We start from the raw sequence: 15,061 nt of genomic DNA on the forward strand, positions 1-15,061 counted from the left end.
TGTGGAAAAACCTATTAGGAATCTTTGTTAGAGTCTCATTGAATTTATAGATCAATTTGGGCAGAATTGCCATTTTGAGATTACTGAGTCTTCTCTTCCATAAACATGATTTATTCAGTTCTTATGTGTCCTTTAAATGTATTTATATAGCTTTTAAACAGGAGTTTGCATTTCATGTCTAAGTATCTTATTTATCTTGCTAATATGAATATGTCTCTCTCCCTCTCTCTTATTTTTTTACACATGTTCTAATTGGTTATTTTTCATGCAAAGAAATGTTATTGTTGTTTTTTTTTTTATGTTGACCTTGAATCCAGCCACCTTGCAAATACCCTCATTAGTTCTGCTGCTCTCCTGGTTTCTTGGTTCTCTGGTAACATCATGTGATAGGACCATTAGCCCAGTGCTGTATACCAGTAATAACCACAGGCGTCCTTGTCACATTCCTGAGTTCAGTGAAACTGCTTCTAAAGTTTAACCACTGAGAATGACCTTTGCTGTGGGCTTTTGGTTTATCAAGTTAAGAAGGTCCCTTTGATGCCCAGTTTGCCAAGAAATGTTATGAATGGGTGTTGAATCTTGCTAAATGTCTTTTCTGAATCTACTCAAACAATATGGTGTTTCTCTATAAGGAAGACAACGAGCGTATCGTCCAGGAAGCTAAGAAGTACAAAGCTGAAGATAAGCAGTGGGACAAGGTTTCTTCGAAGAATTTGCTTGAATCTTGTGCATTAAACATGAAAGCAACTGTTGAAGATGAAAAACTTGAAGGCAAGATCAGTGATGAGGACAAACATAATATTCTTGACAAGTTGTTGTAATGAAATCATCAACTGGCTTAATAAGAACCAGACGGCAGAGAGGGAAGAATTTGAACATCAGCAGAGAAAGGTGGATAAAGTCTGCAACCCCATCATTACCAAGCTGTCTGGGAGGAATGCCTGGGGGCTTCCCTGGTGGTGGAGTCACTCCATCTCGTGGTGCCTTCTCTGAGCCCACCGTTGAAGAGGTTGATTAAGGCAACCTGAGCATAGATTTGCATCGTTCCACACAAAACATTGAAGGACCCAGATTTGTAGCAAATTCCACGGTAGCTTTAAAATTGAGCTGCTGTAGTAAATAACTGGGCATTCTTCAATTCTGACAACATGGATGGATCCTGAGGGCATGAGACTAAGTGAAATATGTCAGACAAAAGACAAATACTAGATCTCACTTACATGCAGAATCTTTTTTTTTTAATAACCTCATAGAAAAACAGATCAGATTCGTGGTTATCAGACCAAAGGCAGGGAGTAAGGGGAGGAAGCACTGGAGGAAGGTGGTCAAAAGGTACCAATTTTCAATTATAAGATAAATAAGTACTCAGGATGTAATATACAACATGACTAGTTACCACTGCCATAAGATATATAGGAAAACTATTAAGACAGTAAACCCCAAATGCTTTCATTACAAGGAGAAAAAATTTTTTCCCCTTTTCTCTTTATTTATATGAGATGACAGATGTTAACTAAATGCTTTATTTATATGAGATGACGGATGTTACTGTGGTATTCATTTCACAATATATGTAAATCAAACCTTAATGCTGTACATCTGAAACTTGTAATGACGTATGTCAATTATACATTATCAGTAAAACTGGGGGAAAAAAACCAAGACATTCTTGATACTTGAATATGGAGTATGTGCAATGTGCATAGGGAGAGGAAATAGCATTGCACTTTATGAGCACTGTATTGTAAGTGGAAAATGCAATGTCTTAAATAAAACTGTATTTAAAATTGGCACCAAGAAAAAGATCTGTTAATGTAATATAGTAAATTAATTTAATATATTTTCTAATAACCTGAAATAAACCCTGCATGGTCATGATGGACTTTTTTAATACAATACCAGATTTAATGTGCTAATTTAATTAGAATTTTAGCATTTTTGTTCTTGTGATTGGGCTTTTTTTTCTTCTTGTCCTCTCATCCAGTTTTGGTACTAAGGTTATACATAATATTCACAAAATGAGTCGAGAAACTTCCCCTATTTTTCTTCTCTCTTGAACAATTTGCATAACGGTTACCTTCTCTTGCAAACCTGGCTCACATAACCATTTAGGCCTACCTAGTAGCCTTTGTATGAGGTGGGACAGGAGCCAGCATTTGACTATCTATTCAGTTTTATTGTTATCGTCTATTCAGGTTTTCATTGTTTCCTGGGTCCATTTAGTAATTTATATTTTCTGGGAAGTTATCCATTCACCCAATTTTTCAAATTTCCTATCCCAGAATTGTTGATAGTACTCTTTTCATCAGTCGTGTCTCAGTACAAGGAATAAGAACCACTGATTTAATACAACAAACTGGGTACTTAAAAAATTGTTAAAAGGGCTGGAGGAGTGAGCTCTGGGTGGAACCCAGAACAGTCTAGAACTGACCATCCAGAGGAAATGCCAACTATGGCACCACCAGGAAGGTGGGGAGCCAGAGGCTGCCTTTGGGACAAGTGAATTCAGGAACACACAGCACTGGCTGCAATCCAGGATCAGGAATTCAGCTCTAACACTGCCTCCCAACCCTCTGGCTCTAGTTCTGCCCGGACGGCCACCATCTACCAACAGCTTCAAAGTTGGATTCGGGATGCCAAGTCTCCATACCCTTGTCTGGCAGCCAAAGAACAGTGAGTTGAAAGCTGCGGGATCATGACCACTGCTTCTCTTTTGATGACCAAATCTCACACAAGCGCAGCTACTGACAAAACCTAATTCTCATCTGGAAAGCTGGCTAAAATTCTGTTTTCAGCTTCCCAGCCTCTGTAGTCAGGAAGACACACTGGAAGCAGGTGGAAATAACTGCCAACCTCCAGTCAACTGTATCTAATCCATCTCCTCATGATTTTAAAAAATCTCTACTGTATATGGGGTTATGTGCACTCTGTTATTCTAAAATTGTTTACCTCTGCCTCCCCTCTTTTTTTCAATTGGTTTGCTAGGTATCTGCCTTTTTTTCTTCTCAAAAAACCTGCTTTTGAAAGTTTTCTTGAGCCTCTTTTTTTGTTTTCTGTTTCATCAACAGAAACATCTGTTTTCATCTGTGCTTTTTATCTTTATTCTTTCATCCCTTCTGCATTCCTTGAGTTCAGTCTCCAGCCTTTTTGCTCTCTAGCCTTAAGCTGAACCCTAAATAGTATGCTTTCAATCTTCCTTTTTTCCTAGTAAATGCACTTTCTTATCTGCAGCTCTCAATGATATTTTGTATATTTTGTAGGGTATTGTTGTCAGCATTTTTCTTAATTTCTCATTTGTCTTTTGACGTTGATTAGCTTATTACGGTGGCTTCCTTCTGCTCTCCTCTGCCCCTTCTTTTGTTTTGTTTTATTTTCTACGCAGAACTTTGTGGTCAAAGTTGGAAAGACTTTCTTCATTTCATAGCCATGAAAGAATTCCATGTTTCCTTCTAGTACTTTTATGGTTTTATGTTGTACTTTTATCTTTAATGTTTAACTCTTTGGACCTTTTCTGGTGTATGCTTTGTGGTAGGGATTCAACCTCTTTTTTTTTTTTCCCCAGATGGCTCCCTGATTGTCTCAATGCAATTTATTGAATAATGTATCTGTTTCCCCACTAATCTGAGATAGTCCTTTTAACAGATATATTTTCTTATGTATTTTAATCCTTTAAAATTTTTTATTCTGTTTCGTTACTTTGTCTTTATTCATTCATCAATACTTCATTGTTTTTTGAGTTTGTGTGCTTTAAGATCTCACAGGGCTATTTCTCATTCATTGATCTACATTGTCAGCCTTCCACACTGTTCTTATTTCCATATAAATCACAACATCAGCATTTCTAGTTCTAAATAAGAGTTAGTTAGCATTTTTATTGCTCCTGCATCACTTTCATAAATTAACTTTGTGATGTTGAGCTTTCTGATCCAAAAATATAGAATGTTTTTCATTTGTTCAGGTCTCCTATGGTGTCCTTCAGTGGTATTTAAAAGTTTTCTTCGTAAGGATCTTAGACATTTCTTATTAGGCTGATTCTTAGGTATTTGTGTTTGATATAGTCAATTGGCACTTGACATTCATTCCTACCAAATTCTGTTCCCCTCTCAGTTACAGGGGCTGAAAGGCAAAAAACAATCACATTTCCCAGACTGTGACAGCTAGAGTTCTGCATATGACTTAGCTTTGATCAATCACACACATACGCACAAGAGCAGGAAGGTGGAAAGGGGTCGCAGACCCTGCAGTTGATGCTGTGGTGGCTGAAGGTGAGGTTGGATTGAGTGTTTACACTCCGTGGACTCCAGTATCTAGTCACCACCTGTAAGGACATGAGGAAATTGTGGTGGCAGCAGCAGTGACAGCTTCCTCACCTCTGAATTATGGCTATGATGATTTGACTTGGAAATCATTAATTCCGTGACACTCCTCAACTTTATATATCTTTCATATTTTATCTAATAAAGACTCATATAGCACATACCATCTGTCAGAAACTAGTATACACAATTTTTAAAAATTATATCTGTGATTACTTAACATTACCTCCAGCCCTGGCAATGATTTTGGAAGCACCTAATTCCATGTATTGCTTTGTGCTTTGAAATATGTGGGAGTGGTTTTTGGTTTCCCAAACGGAACCCTGACTGATTCAGTATTTTATTCTTTGTGAGACAACTGGATAATAAGATCTTCCTCTGTCATTACATCTTCTGTTTGTGTTTGTAAACACAAAGATGACTATCAATTCTTTGGACAGCTGTGTTAAAACTTCCCATTATAATTATCAATTTGTCAAATTCTACTAGGTTTGCTTTAAATATTTTAATGATCTTTTGTGAGGTGTAAAGCACATGGTTCTTATAATTTATTGGTAGATTATTTCTCGGTCATATAAAATAACTTTTGAGCATATTGATTCCTGTGGTCTGATACTATTATTATATTTTACATATAAAATTACATTGTTTTACATCAACTTTCTTTAGGCTAGTAATTGGGGTGTTTTTTTTTTTTTTTTTGAAAAAAGCCAAAACATTCATATGGTTCAAAATGTAAAAAGTTATCCAGTGGTGTCTTTCTTCCATCCCTGACCCCAGCTATTCAGTTCTCTCTCCCAGTGGAATCTGGAATATCATTTTCCACCCCTTAAGATTTAACCTTTCCATGTCAAGTTTTTTTAGAAGTATTTTTTATAAACAGTATGTAGCTGGAATTTTCAAAATCCAATAAAAGAATCTCATCTTTTAATAGAGGAATCTAACCTCATTATGTTAATTGATTACTAATATATTTGGATGTATATTTGCCATCTTTTTTTTTCTATTTACTATACTTATTCTTTGCTTTTCTCTCTTCCTCTCACCTTCTACTGAACTGATAAAATTTTATTCCATTTTTATTCCTCTATTGATTAAGAAGCTATATTGGGTTTCTATTCTTCTAGTGAAGAATTGCTAGCTTGCTTTTAAACACACACAAAAAATTGTTGCTAAAATAATAATTATTACAGTCAAAGTTTGCCAACATGGTTTAACAATTTCTCTTCTTTCTTCTTCTGGGATCATGCACTTTCTTTTTGGATTCATTTTTATTCCTGCTGAAGTATAGTTTTTAGCTGTCCTTCCAGTAAGGGTCTAAAAAGGAAATTTTTTCATCTTGGTAGTAAGTTCTCTTAGTCTTTTCATGTCTTAAAATATCTCTATTTTACACACACTATTGATAAGTTAGCTGGGTATAGAATTCTACATCCAAATCATTTTCCCTCAGTACTTTGAAGGTGTTATTTCATTGTCTTTCAGTAACTATTTGTGCTAAGCAGCAGCATACTGTTATTGTGATTGTCATTCCTTTCTAGACAATCTGTCTTTTCCCTCTGGTAGCTTTTATGATGGTCCTCTTTATTCCTAACATTTTTTTGGTTTAATCACAGTATTCCAAGTGTAGTTTGCTTCCTCCTTCTTTTGTTTCATTCTTCTTTATTTATTTTTGTAATCTGCCTCACCATTGAGTGTTTTCAATCTGATAACATGAGTCCTTCTTAAATCTTGGAAAATCCTCATCTATTCTGTCTTCAAATATTGCCTCTTTTGCACACTTTCTGTCCTCTCCTTCTGGAACCCCTAGTTCACATAAGCTGAAGCGTCTCAGTCTACCCTCTATTGCCTTTCTGTTCTGTACTCTAAGAGGTTTCCTCAGTTCTGTCTTCCAATTTAATAATTCTCTCTTTGAATCTGTCCAGCCAAGTAGTTTTTAATTTCAATGGCTATATTTTTCATATATACTGTTTTTGTCTTGTTGCCTCTAGATCGTCCTCCACCAATACTAGTCCCTCCGTTATAGCTAAGCATTTTAAATATACTTTTTATTTTAAAATCTTTTGGATTGGCCTATTATTTCTACTTCCTGATATAACTTCTCCCACTTGTTGAATTTGTTGATTCTCTTCCATAAGGCTGGACTGCAAGCGCTTTCTAATTTATATTTGAGAGATTATCTTGGGAATTTTGTCCTCCTATGCCCCTTTCTGTCAAGTGGTTCCTCTGGTGTTATGATCCAGCCTGAGCAGGTGCAGGAGGCTGAGCCAGACCTCCCATTAGGACTCATGGCTCTTGCCCCACCCAGATAGTGTGATTACTGACCCTTTATCAGCTCAGGGAGGCCTCACATGTATAGCTATCTTTCCTTCCTCCATGGCCACAGACAAATGTCATATTTCTGGTTTCAACCCTAAAGTAATTGTATCATTGCTACCAAATACTCACTGCCCCTCCCTATAGGAGGATTATGTTTCCTCATCCCAGTAATGTCAGGCTGGGTCATGTGACTAGCTTTGTCAATAAAATGTGAATTAAAATGAAGTGTGACACTACCAAGTAGAAGCTGTGAGAGTCTGTGTGTGTCCACCATCTTCTCTTTTTCCTCTATCACAAGAAGAGAAACATCCCAGGCAATGAACATGCCTTCATCCTGGATCCTGAAATGAAGAGGAAATAGCATCGAATCATTGCCAACCTGTGAAAGACAAGTAACATGAGCAAAACATGAGGCTTGTAGTAGTAAAAAATTAAGATTTGGGGGTTGTTAGTTATCATTGCATGACTTAGCCCAGGGTGATGGATACAAACTTCAAGCTGTCAAATACAACCACATTTTAAAAATATTTTGTATCATATTTTATATAACTTCTAAGTGTTTAGAGTAGATACAGAAATTTCATAGTCACTGTGGTTTTCTTTTATTGTAGTAAAACATACATAAAATTTACCATTTTAACCATCTTTAAGTGTACAATTCAGCAGTATTATGTACATTCAAAATATTGTGCAATCATCATCACTACTCATTTCTAGAACTTTTTCATCATTCCAAACAGAAACTCCATACCCATTAAACAGTGATTCCCCATTCCTTTCACTCCCAGCTCCTGGTAACCGCAATTTTCTGTTTCTATGGATTTGTGTATTCCAGGCACCTCACATAAGTGAAACCATACAGTATTCATCCTTTTGCATCTGGCTTACTTCACTTAGCATAATGTTTTCACAGTTCATCCATGTTGTAGCATGTATCAGACTTTCATTTCTTTTTAAGGCTCAGTAATATTCCATTTGTGTGTGTGTGTATGTGTGTACTCTACATTTTGTTCATTCATCTGTTGATGGACATTTGAGTTGTTTTTATCTTTATGGCTATTGTCACTGTACTTTCTTGATCTAGTAATAGCCAAATACATTCTAGGAAAAGGCCTGAAATATTGCACAACAAACCACCATCAGTGGGTGCCTGTTGGGTTCAATATGGAATGGAAAAAATTTTTTACTCATTTTTTATATTCATTATATTTTCTTTTAGTTACAATAATTTTATGCACTTTTAAAAACTAGTTTCAAAAATAAATGCTTCCTTTTGCTCAGAAGGAGAATGAACAAGAGGCACAACGAATTGCTGCAAATATGTTTTTAAAAATTATTAGTAAAAGCTCAGGGTGGTTCCACTAGTTGGTCAGCCACAGAATCTCCACAAATGAAAACGAGCATTTACTAAAAATTAAAAGCACACTGCAGGAAACTGTGTATGACTAAATGAGACTCTTGCACATAACACTATCACTTTTTCCTCCTATTCTTCTGGTTGAGATTTTATAGTCCTTAATGATTAATGGTTATTATTCGTGACAGTCCCTTTCGAACAAAGCTGAAGCCACATTCCCTGAGTCTAAATGTGATTAAGAATATACTCAGTTTCAGTTACATCATTTGTAGTAAAATGCCACCGTTGTGGAACTGCCCTTGGTTTTTAACTAAAACGTGATTTCTGCTATTCACAGGCCCGTGGGACCTTCTCATGTGCTGTGATTTCCCAAGTGATCAGAAGACAGTTCAAATGGTGCTTCCTAATACCTTGGAAAAGGTTGGACTCAAGGAAATGGAAACTTTGAATCAAAGGTTTGCTAAATCAGAGTCGGAATGCCTGGCCTTAGCGCCCAGCTACTTTCACCTTCCACTCAGTACAACTTGAACCGTCAGCCCTTTGACTAAAAGCAAAGATCCCCCATTTAGTTCATGCGCTGGGCCTGCTGGACATAGCTGCAATAGTGTAGACAACTGCTCACAACTAACCAACAATGGCACTGAGAAGAACAATCACGTGCTTCAGGGCTAAATCCCAGAAGTGATTTCAAGGTCAGCTCAACTCACAAGCAGCCAGGCTACTGGTCGGTAGTAACCAGAGATTCCCGCACTACCACGGCGCAGTCTGTATAAACTGAGAATTCAGTGTCAGAAGGCCTAGGATTAAATTTCAGCTCAGCCACCTAGGGCTCCTAGTCACTGAATCCAATGACTAGTTTTCAGCTTACCACTGACTGCTGGGAGGCATTTAACATCCCCACTTCCCTGCTGGGCCCCTGAACCTCCCATTCTCCTCTTGCCCCATTTGGCTGTCTCTTGGAGCTGAAACCAGTTTACTTCCTCTATTCTCACCAAAAACTGCTCACTCTTTCCCTCCGTCTGTCATCTTTGCTACTGGGTCCTCTCTCATCACTTCCTCCTGCCTGGAGGATGACTACAATAGTTTTCTAATTGGTCGTACTATCCCCAGTTTTTCTCCACCCTTGACTTACCTGAAAGAGTGATCCTCCTTAATGACAAACCTTGCCATGTCATTCCCCTGACTTTCGTCCTTCAATGGCTCTGTGTCTGCAGGGTAAAGTTATGAAACCTCCTTGGCTGACACATAAGGCCTTTACTAATCTGGCCTCTGCCTACCAGACTACACCCCTCACATGCTCCTCTATGTACTTGCCAACCAAGTGCAATCACCAGAACAAGCCACATTCTCTTGCTATGGTGTGTGCTAAACCCTCTAAGTGTCACAAAACCTTAAGGGCCTGTCTCCTCGAGCTGAATTTAAGAATCACCCTTCCAGAAAGCGTTCCCTGACTCCTAAGCTGAATGAGGTGACCATCCTCCGAGATCCACAGTAGCCATTTCATAACCTGTATCCTCCCCCTAGACTTCTTAATGCTTTACTATTGGCCACTTTCCCCACCCGGAATGCCTGAAGGACAGGGCACAACATGTGTGTCTAGAGCAGAGCACAGAGAGAAAAGAGGCCAGGGGAAGAAAATAAAGCCAATTGATGACAAGAACTTGTTACCTTTGACAGGGAACTATGTGCTTATTTCCTCTCTTCCTCTTTCCTATAATTTTCTAGTTTGGGGATTATACTATTTTCATACATTTTTTTAAAAAATCAGTTCATTTTTAAAGATGTGTCCAATCTCTCCTACAGAGCTCCACTGAGAGAACTTGCTTCCCAAGTCAAGTTCCTCTCTCCTCAGACCACCCTGGCTCAAGATCTCAAGCGCCACAAATCCTTCAGAACTGAGCAAAGTACTTTGAAACACTTACTTCAACATTTTCAGCAGACAGAAGGACCACCCACACACTTACAAATTCCTTGGCCTTGAAAAGGTTATGCTGCTCTAGTAGCTGAGTGCCAAAACCCATTTTCGGCTAAAAATTTGTCCCAACTCACTGCATTCACTGCCTAACACAAATGAAGAGGTATGTTCACAGAACTTGCTTGAGATGTAATGAAGGTGAAGAGGATGGAACTTCTGAGTGATGTATCTATCCGTCTGTCAAACTGAGACATCGATGAAAGATAGGAAAAAAAGACCTCTGAGAATTCTTCCCCTGTTTTTTCACCAAAATATTATCTTCACAGATATCAAAAATTTCAGCCATGCACACTAGCTTGTAATTTTTTTAATTTGTGAGAAAGAAGCCAAGCATATAATGTTCAGTCTGACATCTGCTATTATTTTCCCTTAAACGAAAACAAAAATCTGATTAGTTCCAAAAATAAAACATAAAAATTCAGTTGAGGAGCAAACCCTGTGGCTTAGAAATCATCACTCTGATTAACAACGCATAAGTGTTACCTGACAAATGGATTCCTATCTCAAAAGCAATTATCAACAAATTTCTCGTGATCCCCACTGTTTTTATAGTTCATGCCAAGCTCTTGAAGTAATAACTTTAATAGCAATAAAACAAAGGAACCCTCGCCTCAGCACTAGAACGTTTCCCCCTTCAGTCAGCAGAGACCCTGGAATGAAGTGTTGGACTTGGGCTCAACAGTTGTCTGGGAAGGTATCTACTTCTCTGCCCTCAGAAGTCCTTGCATCTGCTCCTAGAGGGGCATCTTCACAATTAAGCCCACTGCTAGGACCTGCTGGGACAATCAGGACAAGTGGGGCCTCTGCTCTTCGGAAATCCCTGCCTGAGACACGGGTGGCCTCCATCCTGGGGGTGACTTTGCCAGACTGCTGGCAGTGCTGGAGCAAGATGTTTCTGCCAGCGGGGCTAGAGCATCACCCAAGTCAAAGAGCCACTGCAGTACAAGAACATCAAATCTGGAAGGTGGGAGTGTGGGATGTGGGCAAGGATCACACACAGGAGAGAGACACCAAGGAGGAAGGGGAGGTGGGGAGGGTCATGTGGCCTTTTCACTAGGAAAACCGAAAGGGTCTGGCAGGCATTTGTGTCCCTGAGAACATACTGTAAACAAGCACAGCATTCAGAAGGTACAATGCCCAAGATTTTTTATTCAACTCAACACACAGTACGTGCCTGTGGATACCCATCACCATCGCCTGGAAACTTACCTCACATAGATTATTTATGTTCTTACCAAAGAGAAGAGCACTTAAAAGGGAGAAAGAGAGAATGTGAAAGCAGGTCAGAGGAAGATCAAATGACTGATTCAAAGCCTCACAACCATCAGAGGCACCGTCACAGCCAAGAGACACCTTTTATGCTTCATCCACCATTAGTTTATTGCAAAGTGAAGTTTAGATTCAAAACAGAAAGGAAATAAGTCCACCAAGAGTGAATTATACTAATTAATGAAGTCAACACAACAGAGAGTAACATGTGTTTAGTATCAGCTGCAGGTGGTTCTCAAAGACAAAATTTATTAACTATTCAAATGGTCAAGCTGTACAGATTTTTTTTCAGATGTACATACAACATATGTATATCATAACAAAGTTAACTTTTCATAAAATATTATTTCCTTAGGGAGTAAAGAAACCACTAATTAATTGAATATTCGATGCACATTTATAGGTACTGTTAATGATCTAACGTAAATTACACAAGTAACACAGTCAAATAAGAAAAGCTATGACCCATATAATGGCACATTTTACTAATCCCATATTAAAGCAGAAAACAAAATTATGCCACAGATTGAGCTGATTTTAAGAATATTTTTATTAGAAGATAAAAGTGATGCCCATTTAAACCATCATTCCTAAAAGAGCTTCTAAACAGTAAAATTACTACCTTAAATACCGAAGTATAACATAATCTTTCCTATCCAAATTACCTTCCCTAGGGGTTGATAATACAGCTGCTCCCTCTATGACAAATGCAATAGCCGTTAATGATGACAATTAGCAACAGTTATGTATACACAGTGGAAGTGGGAGAACTGACCATACACACATTTTAATCACTACTCCCATTGAGAATAGGGTCAATGAAAATAATGGTTAAAACCAACAGGCATTGGAACTGTTCAGTCATGTGCATCTTCAGCGGTAAATGCTACACAACACATATATTATTTTTTCCATAAAATCTTTACATGTCGAAAATATTTTTTAATCCAGGTTCAGATTATTAACAATGAAAAGACATTCATCTTCTTCCTTACCTCCATGGACTTTATCAGGCCTGCATTCACCAGGCACACAGAAATGTGAGTAACTGGAAAGACAATTTGACCATAGACTTTGCAAAACAGAAGTGCTCTATTTTAAGGCAAGTGTCTTTATCACATACATACATAGCAATTTACCCATTGGTGAACTTCATCATATGACAGTGCAATATTCAACAAAAAACTGAGGTATACCTTTACTTAACACAGATACAAATGTCAGAAAGTGTAAAGACATTCTCCATGTGCTTAACGTATTTTACCCATAATTAAATAGAGAACTCTTCTCAAAGTTCTTATATGTCCAGAAACATCCAAGATTCTGAATTCTAGAAAAGACATCAGAAATTAAATAAGCCAAAAATTTTACAATAAGGCTCTCCATATAAGGCTACCTTTGATGTAAGGCTACTTCAGCTTGGTCTGAAAATAGCAGAAATGTGCATCAAAATTCAAGCTATTCTGCATTAAAGAGAAAGGACTTGGTCTCATGAGGGACAGCGAGGTTTTATTGAGCAAAATTAAACTCAGGCATAGAGCACAATTTAAAACATATCAAATTAAAAGTTTTACTGTCATTTTTTAAACATAAAACTGAACTACTGTGATATAAAATGACTAAAGGTATAAGGTACTTTTCAGAGCAAAACAAACACACATTTACCTTTACATAAATAATTTAAGTGGAAAATAATCTGTATTTTGGTATGTATAATATATTTTAAAATCTACATTCTGTGACCTTTACAAAAGTAGATCCATTCTTTACTTTCAAGTTAGAAACAGTATAACAGTTTATCTTTGGATATTTCCAGTCAGTGGCTATATAATAAAATGAGAGATACAATAAATCTAAGTCATAGGCCATTTGGTGCATTAACATGTAAGCCATTAGTTTTGGGTCCTAAAAGTGAAAAATGATTGATACTACATAAAGTGGAAAAAAAACACCTCAGATTTCTGCTCTAGTCCAAAAATTTACAGTGTCTAAGTATTTTTAATTAGAGGATAGTTTGACAGAATGACATTCAGTGAAAAAAATCTGATTACTAACTGTATACACATTAAAATGTTTTTCTTAAAATGCAAATAGACAGTATGCATTATGCCTGAATACAAAGGTAAACTAATGACAAGATAAATTTTTTTTAGTTTGAGAACTGCAGCACTCATTTCCTCTGTCAAAGTCCCAGTGACACTAAAAGAAAAGATATTCTAATTATTTTCACTTAATAATCTAATCAAGTACTCTAGAAAAATATTGTTTTAAAGGGAAGTTCAGCAGGAATTGCTTATTATATTTCCAAGTGAGGTTTTTTTTTTAAAAAAAAAGGAAAACAAAATGGGATTCAAAAAAACGTAGACTATGTAAGGGAATAAATAATAACAATAATAACAAACAATATCCAAAATTTGGAAAATCTTGGAAAATTCAGGAGCAAACATTTTGGTAACCTCATTCTTGATAGCATATGAACAAAAGGAATTTAAGATTATGGATGGAGGAATGGAAGTTTCCATTGAAACAGCTATACACAGAGTAAACAGAAAGATCCACAACCTAAATTCCAGTTTCACAGTGATGTCAAGCATCATCCGGTTGTGTAATTTCCTCCTGATTCCTTCAGGAACAGGCACAAAGCACCCTCAAGTCTTCACTGGCATCAAATTCAGTTTTGCTCCTTTGCAAAACTGTACTGACTCTGGTTAATATCAGGGGGTGGGGTTAAAGGAGCAGTAAGTGTACACACCAAGTTAAGCGCTCCTTCATTTGAAGGGAGCTAGAAATCTGCCTATTTAGTAATCAATCCAATGTGCCACTGACTTCACACACCCTCACTTCTGTAGACATCCACAAACCAGCCACAGCTTTTGCCCACAGAATGATTCACTCCTATAACTGTGGCTAATCACAGCTACACACAGAGCTTTCTCCTTTGAGTGCATCAGACAAGGCCAATCACTAAGTACTTGCTACCGCCTGTTCATCACACCCAACTGGCAAAACGCCATAAACGTGATGACCCAGGGTGCAGTTCTGTGCAGCAGCTAGAAGACGATACTATGGCACATCCAACAGCTCCTTCTCATGGAAACTGCCCTGCACACAGCAACAGCCCACCTCAAAAATACTGTTTTCCCTGAGCTCGGAAAACCACTCCTCAACCCTGGGCGGTGATAAGGCTAAGCCAATGCCACGCTGGAATTTGAACAGGGGGAAAAGAAGAGACTCAATCAGTGGAAGCCAACAAGTGGAGAAGGTACTGGAGAGGTACAGAGATGCCACACTGCTGGGAGTGATGCCAACCCTGAAAGGCGGGAGGGGAGACTACAGAACCATCAGACTCGGTCATGGAGCTGCTGCCTGCAACTCTACGATTAACGCCCATTACCTCCGGAGACCTGCACGTTCCCTGTATATATTGCTAGTTATAGTTTTTTTTTTTCTCTCATTAAATTTTCATTTTTAGGATGACCAACTAGGGTCAGAGATTTATTTTCAGAATACTTAATAAAAGTATTAAACAAAAATAAAAAAGTTCTGAAACATTAGTATATTATTTCTCATGAAAAAGTTGCCATCATTTTCATTACCTTGTAAGTTCTAGGAATTGTGGCTATTATTCAAGCATTCAATGACCGTAGGACTGGGAATCCTACTATTTCTAAGAATAGTTGTTAAGAGTAGTGCTGAACACTTTAGTAGGAAAGTACACCTCTCTTTGAAACCTTTTTTCTCTAAACATCCCTGGTAAATATGCAACATTACAGATGTAGCATGCCCAAAATCTTGGATCATTACTCCATTAGGTTTGATATCCACATG

General features: G+C 37.6%; 1 pseudogene; it reads left to right on the top strand.

Moving 5' to 3' along the window:
- The first annotated feature begins 211 nt into the window (after nt 1-211).
- LOC102508597 lies at nt 212-1,018 on the top strand (annotated as a pseudogene).
- The last annotated feature ends 14,043 nt before the right edge of the window (nt 1,019-15,061 follow it).

Source organism: Camelus ferus, chromosome 15 (assembly GCF_009834535.1).
Source record: "Camelus ferus isolate YT-003-E chromosome 15, BCGSAC_Cfer_1.0, whole genome shotgun sequence".
Taxonomy (NCBI): Eukaryota; Metazoa; Chordata; class Mammalia; order Artiodactyla; family Camelidae; genus Camelus; species Camelus ferus.